We start from the raw sequence: 14,601 nt of genomic DNA on the forward strand, positions 1-14,601 counted from the left end.
TACTAATGGCTGGTCTCACTCTCACCGTGCCCTGCCAACAGCACCAAGTTTATTTCCACGTAGCAGGTGATCAGGGCTCAGAACTTGCCCTAGACTACCAGCCTCCTCACTGAGAAAGCAAGGAGACTCAGTTCTTTGGCATCTCAGGGAGCCTGCAGCAGGAATCCAGTTCCTCCAAAGGGTCTGTGGATTCTCTTGGCTTTCCTGGTATGTTTCTGTGGTAGTTCTCGGAGCAGAAGTTCACGATGTGAGTCTCCACATGCTGCTCTGTCTGTCCGAGCAGGAGATGCAAGCTAGTCCTGCCTCTTATCCACCATATTATTCCTGGCTTAAACATTTTAAAAGTGGAAATAAATGTATGCTCAAGCCAAGTTATTTAAGTTCACTACTAATTTCCCATTGAGATTGAGGAACACGTGTATCAGGTTTATAATCATAGTTGTTGGAATGATTCAGTTTGAAATAATCAGCATTTCTACCTAAAGTTAGTTAGATCTTTAAAAATAATTCATATTTCACATATGGTGTGTATGCATGATACCGTTATTTATTTTTGTAAATGTTGCATTTTATATTACTTTTCTTTTTTTCTTTTCTCCTTTTTTTTTTTTTTTTTTTTTTTTTTTTTGAGTCTCATGTCTCACTCTGTCACCCAGGCTGGAGTGCAGCGGCATGATCATAGCTCACTGCAAAGGATCCTTGCATCTCAGTCTGCTAAGTAGCTGAGACTACAGGTGCATGTCACCATGTCTGGCTAATTTTTAAAAAATTTTTTGTAGAGACGGGCTTTTGCATGTTGCCCAGGCTGGTCTGTATCTACTGAGCTCAAGTGGTCCTCCCACGTTGGCCTCCCAAAGTGCTGGGATTATAGGCACGAACCTTTGCACCCAGCCTTTTTATTTTCAAAATGCTCTTAAGTTTCTGGTTTAAGTTATTCTTTAGAATTTGGAATGTGTGTGTGTGTGTGTGTGTGTGTGTGTGTGTTTTTAAAATATAGATATATGAGGTAGAAGTGCAGTTTTGTTACATGGATAGATTGCATAGTAGTGAAGTCTAGACTTTTAGTGTATCCATTGTCTGAATTGTGTACATTGCACTCATTAAGTAGTTTCTCATCCTTCACCCCTCCCACCCTTCCACCTTTTGGAGTTTCCAGTGTCTATTTTTCCACTCTTTTATGTGATGTCTTTAAATCCAAGAATTAGAGGATATAATGACAGACATTCTTTCATCCTTAATTGCAGAAGTCATCTACCTAGTGTGAAAACAAGGCTATAATAGGCATTTTTATTTTCATGTGCCTTAGTACACATCCATTAATGCAGATTCAGATTTGAAAGAGGAGAATGTCCCATAATTTCCAAAGAGAAAGCTGAAGTGTTCATTTTGCCTTTATTCAGAAACCTGACTCATGACCTTGTAACTATGTCTGTTGCCACCTGGAATGATAGTCTTTGGCTTAGAAGGTTAAGTTCTATAGTAATCAATTCCAATATACCCTTTTTAGGAAACATTGAACAGTTTGGTTTTGACTGATTGTAAACCTCCCTGTGAATCCTTAAAACATCAATCCATTACTTCATTTCCTTATCTGTTTTCCCAGCCCTAGCTCAGACCGTGACTGTCTGATAAGTGAATCATTGCAACAAACTGTTAAGTAATTTTTCGTGCTGACCACTTCCAAATGCAAGCTATTTTATGTGTGTGTGTATATATATATATGTATGTATGTATATTTATATGATATACATGTAATTTTTCATGCTGACCACTTCTAAATGCAAGCTATTATATATATAGATGTGTATATATATAGAGACATATACATATACATATACATATACATATACATATACATATACATGTCTTGAACTCCTGACCTCAAGTGATCCAGTCGCCTCAGCCATGCAAGGTGCTGGGATTATAGGCATGAGCCACTGAGACTGGCCTGTCTGGTGTATTTGGTACTTTTTCTTTTTCACCACCATATGTCTAACACCTAAGATAGTACTGTACCTAGTTGGCACTCAAACATATTTTGTTGAGGGACAGGATATCTAATTGCACTAAGCCCTCTATTTACAAAAACATTATAACCAATAAACAAAAACACAAAACCCCATCAAACTTTAATGCTTCTCCATTGCATTTATGTAATTAAGTCCTGGATTCAGCATTCAAAGTCTGCCCTGGTCTAACTCCAATCTAATTATCCAGTCTCATTTTTCATCTCTCATATTCTCCACTCCACCCCACTTCCTCTTTCCTTGTTCCAGTTTGATCTAGGAGTTCTGTTTCCTGAACATGCTTTCCTGTTGCCCTGACCTTTGCTCATGCTCTTCTGATTGCCTGGAATCCTCTTTACCCCAGCCAAATCCACATTCTAAGTGGTGCCTACCTTTCAAGGCTTAGCTTAAATAGCACTTCTATGTTTCACTGCTGTTTTATGCCTCTTTTGGCCTTTTCACCTCACAGCATTATACCCACATATGTAAGTACTTGTTTCCCTAGGTTGTAAACTCCACACTTTGTGTATCTCTATTTCTGACTGGCTGGCCCAGAAATGAGGACATCACAACTACTTAGATAAAGTTATTAGGTGAAACATCTCCCACCAATCTGCCTAAAAGCCTCTCCAGTAAATTCAGATCTAAAGGGGCTTTTGGAGACAGTGGCTTTAATTAGAATAAGGCACCATGTTGTTTTAGATTCCCTGGGAAGGATGTCATAGTAATTCATTAGTACATCACCCGGGATTAGTCAGTCTGATTAAGCAATTCTTCATCCAGAAACATTTATCTGTAAGCCATGATTTTTGGGGATTATAGACAGCAGGGGTTCTCAGCACAAGCTGATTATCAAAATCACCTGGGATGTTTAAAAAAAAATCTAACTTCCTGTAGGTTCTGATTTGGTAGATTCATAAACAAAACCAGGAAACCATGTTTGTAAAAGCTTCCCTGGTGGCCAGGAAGGTGGCTCATACCTGTAATCCCAGCACTTTTCCAAGCTGAGGCTGGAGGATCACTTGAGGTTGGAGTTTGAGACCAGCCTGGGCAATGTAGGGAGACCCCGTCTGTACACACACCCACACACACAGACACACACACGCATACACACACAATTTTAAAAGGCTTCCCTGATGTTTATAGTGCAAGCCTGACTAAACAGATGCAATATTTTTTTTCTTTTTTATTTATTTATTTATTTTTTGAGATGGAGTCTCATCTGTCACCCAGGCTGGAGTGCAGTGGCATGATCCTGGCTCACTGCAACCTCTGCCTCCCGGGTTCAAGTGATTCTCCTGCCTCAGCTTCCCGAACAGCTGGGATTACAGGTGCTCACCACCACACCCAGCTAATTTTGTATTTTTAGTAGAGATGGAGTTTCGCCATGTTAGCCAGGCTGGTCTTGAACTCCTGACCCCAGGTGATCCTCCCACCTCGGCCTCCCAAAGTGCTGGGATTACGGGGTGAGCCACCACACCTGGCCTCAGATGCAAGATTTGATTAAAGAAACTTCTGAGATGTACACAGGCAGGACCAACATAAGAAACAGAATATGTTAGGTGGGAGGGATGGAAAGGAGGCAGAAGGAAAATCAAAGAAAAGGTGAAAAGAAAACCACTCACCCATTGAACAGTTACCCTGAATTGCCCAGCCTGGTGGGAGATGCTGGGAATTGCATGGGGAAGAAAGACTTTGTCCTCGCTGATGTTCTAGTGAGGAAGAGATCCAAGCCCTAGAAAGGGGAGGAGCACACAGCGGTTTGACAGCACAAGGCAGGTCATCTTTGCAGTGTGTGTGCAGCGGGTGGGAGTGAGGAACCACAGCTAAGGTCCTGAGATGCAAGGGGAGGTTTGAAGTAAGACTCGGCATGAGACAGGGTGTGGTGAAGGCAGAAGAGCGGCAGGCCAGATGAGGGGGCCATGAAAAGTACCATATACTTGAGAAAGAAAACACTCTATAAAAGTTGGAAGGAGAGGGGAGGACATGAAGAGGGAAGGAAGGAAGGGGAGGTAAGAACTGCTCAGAGTGAGATCGTACAATGAACAGTCATTCAGGGTCACTGACTCTGCAGCAGTCATGCAGGCAAGAGAGAATGGTCTGAACCAGAGTGGTGGCCGTGATGATGGGACGTGTTTGGGGGGAGTCAGGAGGTAGATTTCAGAGGATTTGGAACTGGTCACAGAGAAGCGGGGCACAGGGATGCATCCTTTGCCTCTAACTTGGACAATCACATGGATGGTGTTGCCATTCTTACAGACAGGGATCTCAGGGAGAGGAACACGCTTGGCAAAGGGAGGGGGAATGATCCTTTTAATTATTGATTTCTTGAGTTTGAGTGGTCCATGTGACATCAAGGTGAGTTACTGAATATCCAGTTGGATAGAGGCTCCTGAGTCTCTAAGGGATTTTGACCAAACAGGTTTGAACGTCATTAGTATAATAAAATTAATAATAAAAAGTAACATTTGAAGGCTTACTACATACAGGCATTGATTGCTTTATATTTATTATCTCTTTCCTCACAACAGTCCTATGAGGTAGATATTATTATTCCTTCATACAGGTGTGGAAATTGAGGCTTACAGAAATTAAGTCACTTGCCCAAGGTACCTAGCTAGTGGTTAGTGGTAAAATCTGGGATTGAGCCCAGATAGTTTTATTCCACAGTACACTCACTTCCCTACCACCCAGACAATCACTGAAGGCATGGGAAAAAGTGTCCTTTATCTCTCAGGAAGTTTGTATGAATAATGAAAAGAGGGTCCTGCACAGAGCTTGCGACCTTCCAATACTAAAAGAATGGGCAGAGGATAAAGACAGAATCTGAGAAGCAGGAAGGAAGTGAAGGTGTGTGGTGTTGTAAAATACAAAAGTGGACTGGGCGTGGTGGCTCACGCCTGTAATCCCAGCATTTTGGGAGGCTGAGGGGGGTGCATCATCTGAGGTCAGGAGTTCTGAGACCAGCCTGACCACCATGGAGAAACCCCGTCCCTACTAAAAATACAAAAAAATAGGAGGTGGAGGTTGCGGTGAGCTGAGATCACGCTATTGCACTCCAGCCTGGGCAAAAAGGTGAAATTCTGTCTCAAAAAAAAAAAAAAAAAAGAAAAAGAAAAAGAAAAATACAAAAGTAGCATTTCCCTGAGGAGAAGTGAACAATAACATGCTCAGTGCCTCTGAGAAGTTGTCTCAGTCCATTCAGCTGCTACAACAAAATACCTTAGACTGAGTAATTTATAAGCCACAGAATTTATTGCTCAGTTCTGCAGGTTGGGAAGTCCAGGATAAAGGGGCCAGCAGATTCGGTGTCTGGTGAGGGCCCGTGCCTCCTAGATGACCCGTTCTCTGTGTCCTCAAATGGCTGAAGGGGCAAACAAGCTCCCCCAGGCCTCTTTGATAAGAATATTAACCCCACTGGTGAGGTTGGAGACCTGGTCACCTAATTGCTTCCCAAAGGCCACACCTCTGGTCTCATTGAGTATTAAAGTTTCAGCATATGGATTTTGGTGGGGCCACAGATATTCAGACCAGCAGAGGTCTGTAAGAAACAGTCACAGAATGAGCTTGGGTTAAGGGTGAGGGGGTCATTAGGAGCACTGTGAGGATGCTTTTGTGAAAAGATGGGCATAGATTCCAGATTGCAATGGTTTAGGGTGTGAATGGAAGCAAGGAAGAAGAGACAGGAAGTGGAGACTAGTCTTTCAAGAAGTTTTTGCCTGTGAAGGGGAGAACAGAGATAGAGTGGGAGTTGGTAGGGATATGGAACAAAGGAGGGATTTATTCTTTTAAAAAATTGGCTGCAGTTGAGCATGCTGATGGAATCCCATGCTGTTAGAATTAAGCAGGCAGTGAACGAGAGATTGAAAATAGAGTAGAGAGGGCGCCTACTGACAAAAGGGTGCCAGAAAAGGGAGAAAGAATAGGGTCCATAGTAGAGGTAAAAGGATTTACTGTGGATTTAGGATAAGAAACAGCTTTTCCATTGTGACAGGAAAGAAGGAGCAGGCTGGGTTCCAGTGGGTACATTTGTAGGGCTGTTTAGAAAATCAATGGAACTCTTGTCTGATATCACCCATTTTCCTTGTGAAGTGGGAGGTGAGACAATTTTCAGGGAGTAGATGGGGGGAGATGTGAGTGAAAGGGGATGAAGCAACACAGAAGTTTAAAACACTCCCTTTGGGGAATGGAGAAGGAGACAGGACTAGATACACTGTCAGGAAGTGATAAAGTCCTGTGTGTCAGACTGTCATTAGTGAGCACCTGTTATACACGCTCCAAGATTTCGCCAGCAGAGGTCGATGGACAGGCTGGAGGAAAGGCAGATGGTTGGACTGAACTAGAATTGCATGATTGATTACTTACACCACACACCACTCTTGTCCCTTCCTTCCTCCTAATGGAACCCGGTTTTTGTTTAGTAACTACTCTTCTCAGATGAGACATCTACTTCAGGGGAGGATGGCCCTGATGCTTATCAGTCTAAACCAATCACGGTGTTTCTTTTACCAGTGACTAATTTGGGCAAGAGCATGAGCATGTGATATAATTCCAGGCAATGAGGGGGTTTCCACAAAGAGGGAAATATTTTCTTGCTTCTAAAAAATATTTAAGAAAGATATGGTTTGGCCAAGTGTGGTGGCTCACGCCTGTAATCCCAGCACTTTGGGAGGCCAAGGTGGTCGGATCACTTGAGGTCAGGATTTCAAGACCAGACTGGTCAGCATGGTGAAACCTCATCTTTACTAAAAATACAAAAAAAAGTTAGCTGGGCATGGTGGCACATGCCTGTAATCCCAGTTACTCGGGAGTCCGAGGCAGGAGAATTGCTTGAACCTGGGAATTGGAGGTTGCAGTGAAGCGAGATCGTGCCACTGCACTCCAGCCTGGGTGACAGAGGGAAACTCTTGTCTAACAAAAAAAAAAAAAAAAAAAGAGAGAGAGAGAGATGGTTTATTTTCTACCTTGGGAGGCTGTCCTATCTACAAGTGATGCTTGGTGAACTAGCCTAAAAACAAGGTAACATAGAAGGATTCAGGAATGAAAGGGAACTCTGCCCTTGATAATATCATTGACTGAACCAGTGCCCTTCTTGTTACATGAGAAAACCTCCTTTCCTTACTGTATGCCTTTTTGAGTTGATGTATCAATGTCCTTGGTGCCCTTTGTGCCACTATCTTTCCAATGTCCTCATCAAATGTGTCAATTCTACTTGAGGGTATTGGCAGCATCTTGCTTGCGGTGGTGGATCCTGTGGTCTGAATTGGAGAGGGAAGGAAATAGACCAAGCTTGATGACAGGAGTGGGCTGGACCCAGCAGGAAAGCAGAGGACTTTGGGTCTGGAAGTCACAAAGAAGTCAACAAAACTCTGTCTTAGAAGCAGTTAAGTGAGAAAGATGAAAAGCTTGAAGAAAGGGGCCGACCTAAACTTATTCAGGTACTTCAGGATTTTCCTAATATTGTCATTTCTGAGGCTCCATGTGCTCTCTATTTCTGTAACTTTGAGTATCCCTACCAAGGAATTAATATAGAATCCTGTCAGCAGAAGTGGGTGAGGCAAGAGTATCTTGTCACCTTCCATATGTTTTGGAAATAAAGAAGAAAAATGGTATATTCCAGAGAACATTTGCAAGGAGATTTGCTTTTAATAGGGAGCTGCAAATAGTATTTTTTTTTCTACCAGGCTCCATGCCAATTGGAGAAGGTGGCAATTAGCAAGGCACACTGTTGTCCACTCTTATGCATTTATAGCCCAAGCTTGATTCACAGAAGCTACAACACAGAGTAGCTACTGTGAAGTGGAGCATTTTTATGTGGGGCATTTACTTTTAGTGGAAAAATTTGTGCTATGACATTCATAGCATAACTGCCTGACTGCTCCTGCCTTCCCCATTTCTTTCACTGATGCCATTTTTATAACAGGTTGTTCTGGAAATAGGGCCCAATGTTTTATTCATACTTTATGTAAAATGAGGACTACTGAGTTCAGAGGGAAGTTGTGTTGCATTTCTTATGAGGGGCCTGTAATTGTTCCTTATGACATACAGCAAGTATTTGCATCTTCCCACTGCTGCTTGGCTGCCTCCTTCTAAGTGGCACATCTTACACTCTATTTCTTCCTCTAGAATTTTCTGATTTGTAAGATGCATAAATAGGACAAGTAATTTCCCATAGAAAAAAACATTCACTACATTCTTTTTGAACAGTCTTGGAGTCTTCCTTGATTAATGTTGTGAAGACATTTTGACCTTCTTTTTAAATCACCTTTCATTTTTTATTCCTAGAAGATTCATTACTTAATTGTCCCAAACCCTCTACTATGGCAGCTTACTCAATGGCTTTTCCTGTGTCTTTGTCCTTCAGCAATTCAGTAATCTAGTAATAATGGAGCTCATGCAGTATTCATGTTAAGCTACTCTTGATTAAAAATTTCTTAATGACTTATCCTTCTTGAGTGTATGATCACTTAGGAAGAGCCTGGATAGAGATAGAGATACCTGAGTTCAAAAGAATATTATCAACAATGGAAGACAAAGTAGTATAATGCACGTTTGGGCTGGGGGTATATTTTATTGCACTTTTTCCCCATGAGGTAGATGATAACCAATATGGCTTAATTTGTTCTAAGTACAGTCTAATTCTATCTAAAAGCAGATGTTATTTAAATTGTAAAAGGTTTACACATTTATTTCTTTGTGATTTAGAAGGTATATTAGTCAGGGTAGGCCGGGCCATGCTGTAGTAACAAATAACTGCAGCAATCATATATCTATTTTTCAATCGATGTCTGTCAGACAGGAAGTCTGTGCTAATGGGTAGTCACTCAAAGACCCTGGATGATGGAAACTTTGTGTCAACATCATGTGTTTTCAGGATTGCCCCACTGGAGGAAGGGAATGAGATGAATTATGACCTGGCTCTTTTCATTGGCCAGATGGTCTCCTGGCCATGCCCTAACTTCAAGATAGGGGAGTGCAACTCCAAGTGTGCTCAGAAGGCAGAGAGCCAGAAATATTTACTGAACAGAACTTAGAACCTTCACCGAAGCAACACATTCTCATTGAAGAAAGTTTGAGAAGGTAGAACAACAGGTCGAAATAATTGGTCTTAGTCTCCTTAGGCAGCCATAACAAAACATTGGGTGGCTTAAATAACCAATTTATTTTCTCACGGTTCTGGAGACTGGGAAGTTCAAGATCAGCATATGAAACGATTTAGTTTCTGGCTTCCAGATGGCCATCTCTCACTATGTCCTCACATGACCTTGCCTCCCTGTGTTGGTGTGGAGAGAGAGTGAGCTTTCTGGTCTCTCTTCTTATAAGGACACTAATCCTGTCAGAATTGGGCCCCCCACTGTAATTACCACATTAAACTTTAATTACTTTCTAAAGGCCTTATCTTCAAATGTAGTCAAATTGAAGATTACAGCTTTAACATATGAATTTTGAGGAATGTAAGCATTCAATCCACAACATAAATGTTACCTATAGTTGCAATTTCAGTAAGAAGGAGGACTGAATGGGTGTAGAAACTCTTCTCACTACAAGTAATTGAAATACTGGTTCAATTACAATAAATACTTATTTGAGTTTGAAAGAAATGACTTTTCAGAGATTAAGAAGAAATGCAAAGCCAAAGGGGAAGCATTAGGAGAAGCTGATTTTCCAGGGACCCTCTCTGGATGTAGACTCTAGGGACTGGGGATTTAATGCCCACTGGGGAGCAGAGAAAAAGGCTCCAAGGTGGAGCTGTGATACAGTCCATCTGTGAAAAGAGGAGAGAAAATCTTTGCCCACCAGATTGGAGAAGTGACAAGAAAATGAACTGTCTACCTGGGGAAGAAACAGTATCCTGTGACAAATTGAAACTAATTCTGTTCCAGGCTGCTGCATGCTCTGATATGACCACCAACTTAATTCAGGGTTCTAAGTTAAGAAATTAACATAAAAACTGGATTTAATATAAGAGAATCCCTGGGTCCCCAACAGAATAAAGTATAAATCACTCTCGAAGGAACCTAGTACAATTGGCAAAAAAAATCACTTGAAATCTCATCATCCAGAGACAAAATTGGTTGATGTTAGTAATAGTGCCTCAAGGAATTTGTCTACATATAGATTTTAAAAAAATATAGTTGCTACCCTAATATTTTGAATCATAAAAAGCAAGTTTTTCTGCAAAGGAAATATGGCTGTATCCTGCTGTCAAAAGGAAAAAACAAAGAATTCAAAGCAAAAGATAAACATAGAAAAGGATGAAGAAAGAAAATATGGCTCAATAAGAATTCAATTCATGCTTTTGTCCCCAGTATAGTGTAACAAGGGCAAAATCACTCCCATTCAGTTGATTTATGTAGGTATCTCTCTCGGCAAAGGGGCTTTGCAATCAACTCAATCCCCTCCACATCAATGTCTCCTGATTTCCTCCTTTATGTCTAATTACATTGGAAGCTGGGTTATTTCTCCAGAGCATCTTTCACGAATTTGTCAAAGAGATTATATGTCTCGAGGTTGCTGGATGAGCTCAGCGTCAACACTTCTGCTCTTCCTGTGCAGGGAGGCAAAATGGGGTCAGGGTGAGCTGCAAGGATGACAGTTTGCTATTAAGCAACTTCAGTTTCTTTTCAGAATTCCGTGTAGTTACTTCTGTGATCTGCTGATCCTTAAACACAAAGCGCACCCTTCCCTTGGGCAAGCACACCTTTCCCCCTTCGATGGTGGCGAACACTACATGTTGCCAGGTGTTGGTGATTTGGAGGAGGCGGCTGCTCGCCTGTCTCATGAGTTCTAAGCAAATGAGGCCCAACATAAAGAGCCAAGAGGGGATTAAAATGCAGGTTCTGTTTGTTAAAATAATAAACCCTTGTCTGAAGAATTCCACAGCACCTCCCCTGTCTTAAATCTAGGGTTCTAGACTCAGAGGACTCTGACCTCCTGGCTCAGTTGCAAAAGGAGAAATTAGAATAGCAAATACTGATTGCTGGCCAGGCCCGAGAAGTCTGGTTCCTGCACTGGGGTAGACATTACTAGTGTTCCTCAATATTGCCATTTTCCGTCTCCTCCTTAACACATGGAAGTCCACATTTCTTAGCCCTCTTTGAAGTCAGGCAGAACCATGTGACTAGCTCTGGCCAATAGGCTGTAGCAGGAATTGAAATGGTAACCTCTGGGCTGAAGCCAGAATCCTCAGTGTGATGGATAGGCTGAACCACAGGCAACTACAAAAGCTTTACCTGGTAGGCCTTACTGAAGGTGGGTGAGGCTGCCCTCCTCATACCAGACGTAGTGCATGGCTGGTGCACTGCAGTCTTTGGAGGAAGTTGTATTTAAGGAATAAGGCTCCCAGCGAGGCACAGTGGCTCATGCCTGTAATCCCAGCACTTTGGGAGGCCGAGGTGGGTGGATCACCTGAGGTCAGGAGTTCAAGACCAGCCTGACCAACATGGTGGAACTCTGTCTCTACTAAACACAAAAAATTAGATGAATGTGGTGGCACATGCCTGTAATCCCAGCTCCTTGGGAGGCTGAGGCAGGAGAATTGCTTGAACCTGGAAGGTGGAGGTTGCAGTGAGCCAAGATTGCGCCATTGCACCCCAGCCTGGGCAATAAGAGCAAAACTCTGTCTCAAAATATAAAATAAATAAATAAATAAATAAATAAATAAATAAGTAAATAAATTAAGAAACGGCTAAGACTCCTCAACCCCCAGTTAGAGCTGTTATGCATGTTTGCATTTATAGTCTAGGAGTCTCCCATTTGGAGGCCTTCAAAAAGGGGTGGGAATTAAAAACACTTTTCTCTACTCTGACTCAGTATTTTCCCACTTCTAGCCTTCCCTCCTCCTCCTCCCAGCCCTCAAGAGCCAAAAATGACAGGAGGCTTTTGTTCAGGGAGGCTCTCCGCTTCCCCTCAATCTGGGTTGCATGTCATCTGACCCTAGCCTGGTGCCGTTCCCTGGGCAAAATGGAAGGCTGTGGGATCAGGCACCTTTTGTCACATGTAGAGTCACATCACAGCAAGTAAATAAAGGCTTAATTATTACTTTCAGTTTGGTGCATTGTGTTAATTGACCACCTGACACCTGGCAGCTCTCCAACACTCTATTATTCTGTTGTGGTGAACCTTTGAGTCTTGTGCCTGGTGGAGATGCCACAAGAATGCAGCAGCCTAGGATCTGGAGCAACGATGTCGGAGAGATTCCCAGACACAAAGCAGCCTTTGGAGAGGGAGAAATAAACTTTTTTTGAGCTGCTGAAATTTTGGTGCTTTTACTCCAGCATATCAAGGCTTAGCTTAACTGCAATGTGTATCAGACTAGAAGTGGTAACGTCTACAGTTCTGGGACTGTAGATAGGTCCAGGATGGTGAGAGGGTTAAAAACATAGAGATGGTCCAGCACTGAGTGATTTTCAAGGCAGAGGTTATGGTTAAGATGGTCCAATGAATGTCAGCCTCTCCCTAGACTTTCCAATTATATGAGTTACTCTTCACGATGGGCAGGAGAAAGTCAGGAGGTGGCGAGGAAGAGAGGGAAAGTGTTAAGTCAATGTTGTTCCCTTTGTGGGGGCAAAGCAGAAGTTCTATACTGAATACTGTGCTGCTCCAATCCTCAGATATGAGAGTTTGTATCAGCCCGCCAGCTGAGTCACCCAGCTTGGTAGAGGCATCAGCTGAGGGTGAGCGGAATCTCAAATGGGTGATGGAGAGGAAATGAGAATTTCAGTTATGACCTCAAGGTCAAATGCAGCAGCAGGAGCTAGAGTTTGTCTCACGAACACTTAAGTTCCCCAGAAACCAAGACCAACTAGAATCCTGAAGAAACTGTTCCCAGATGGATCAAATTTATGATATGACACAGATAAGTCTGGGTGGCCCAAGGGGTGGACTGCAGTGAATATCGAGGTGCTCCACCCAGGTCCCTACTTCAGGGTGAATATACCCATTCCCTGACTGCTGGGAATAGCAACTGCTTACAGTTCATAGCTGCGCTCCTCTGTGGACACTGCTCTCAGTCTCAGACAACTGCCTCACCCAAAGCCATGCCTTTTCTGCCCAGATGGTCTATGGCCAATGACTGGATGGGGTGGGAATACAAGTCCTGTCCCCATTGTCTTCCTTTGCAAAAACTCTGAGAGGTGCTCTTAGCTCCAGAGCTTCCCACAGGAAAGACAGAGGCTGCAGGGGCCATCAGGTTTCCAGCCAACTTCTCTGTCTGCCCATTCCTGCCTTCTTCATTTCCTTACGTCTCACTGAAGCTTCTGCATGCATTTCTCCATTCCAAAGTCTGGTCCCAGAGATCCCAACCTAAGTCAACTTCCTTCTATAGAAAGTAGAAGGGAAATGTGAAAGGGAAATGTCTTGGGCCCCTAAAAATCACTAAGGAAAACTCAAGCTGGAAACTGTAAAGGCCCAACTTGCCTCCCATTCTATTCAAAGTTATCCCTCTGCTCACTGAGATGGATGCATATCTGATTGCCTCCTTTGAAAAGGCTAATTGGAAACTCAAAAGAATGCAACGGTTTGTGTCTCACTCATCTGTGACCTGGAAGCTCCCTCCTTGCTTGAGTCTTCCTGCCTTTGCTGCAAGTTGTCTCGCTGTTCCAGACCAAGTCAATGTAGTTCTTACATATATTGATTGATGTCTCATGTCTCCCTAAAGTATATAAAACCAAGCTGTGTCCTGAACACCTTGAGCACATGTCAGGACTTCCTGAGGCTGTGTCACCAGTGTGTTCTCAACCTTGGAAAAATAAGCTTTCTAAATTAACTGAGACCTGTCTCAGATTTTCTGGGTTCACGGAAGAACCCACGTTGCCTCCCAATACCAGATATTTCCTACTTAGAGCTTTGGAAAAGAAATGAACTTATATGAGGCGCACCTGACATGTGCCCTGCACTATTTTTTTTTTTTTTCATGTGATTCTCATATCCTGGTGTGGAAATGAAACTTGAGATGAAACGAGTTGCCCAAGGTCATTCCCTAACTGTCTGACTGCAAGCAGCTCATTTCTCCACTCTGATTTTTTGACAGAAGCTGCAATCGGATAAAAGAAACCCAGACAAGGAATCTATACAGACATGGAAATATACTACCAGAGTGCCAGACAGAGCACAAATCTCTCTGGGGGGTGTTCAAGGTTCAGTTGAGTCTACCTCAACGTGTTGCCCAGTGGATGCAGATGACATGCTGAGCGGGGCTCCGTCCGGCCTCCAGCTCCCTGTTTATTTTGAGGGAACTGATTTTATCCGCTCCTTACCCTCTCAGCAAACTGGCCTTTCCCCCTTCTTTTCTGCTCTCTATCTTCTGCCTGCCACCAATTGTATTTTTTATTATAAAGCTGATTCAGAAAGCATTGTTAGGAGTAAAAGAGCCTCTGTCCAACAGGATTGACCTTATTTTTCTTTTTTTTTGATGTGAGAAGTTTTTCCGGAAGGAAATGTGTTACAGTCAAAATCTCATCCATGGGGCCCTGAAAGAGGTGACATTCCCTGGTTCCAAAATCAAGTGTTGAAATATTTTAGGTGATGGATAACCCAACTACACCAATTTGATCTTTTTATTTAGTTTTTCTTATTGTTTATTTTTAGAGATGGG

At 42.7% G+C, this 14,601-nt stretch overlaps 1 protein-coding gene across 3 annotated transcripts in view; it reads left to right on the top strand.

The window, feature by feature from the left end:
* Positions 1–14,601, top strand: part of SCG2 (secretogranin II) — a 468,897-nt gene that overhangs the window by 399,226 nt on the left and 55,070 nt on the right. The window lies entirely within an intron of this gene.

The sequence above is a fragment of the Macaca thibetana genome, chromosome 12 (assembly GCF_024542745.1).
Source record: "Macaca thibetana thibetana isolate TM-01 chromosome 12, ASM2454274v1, whole genome shotgun sequence".
NCBI classification, from domain to species: Eukaryota; Metazoa; Chordata; class Mammalia; order Primates; family Cercopithecidae; genus Macaca; species Macaca thibetana.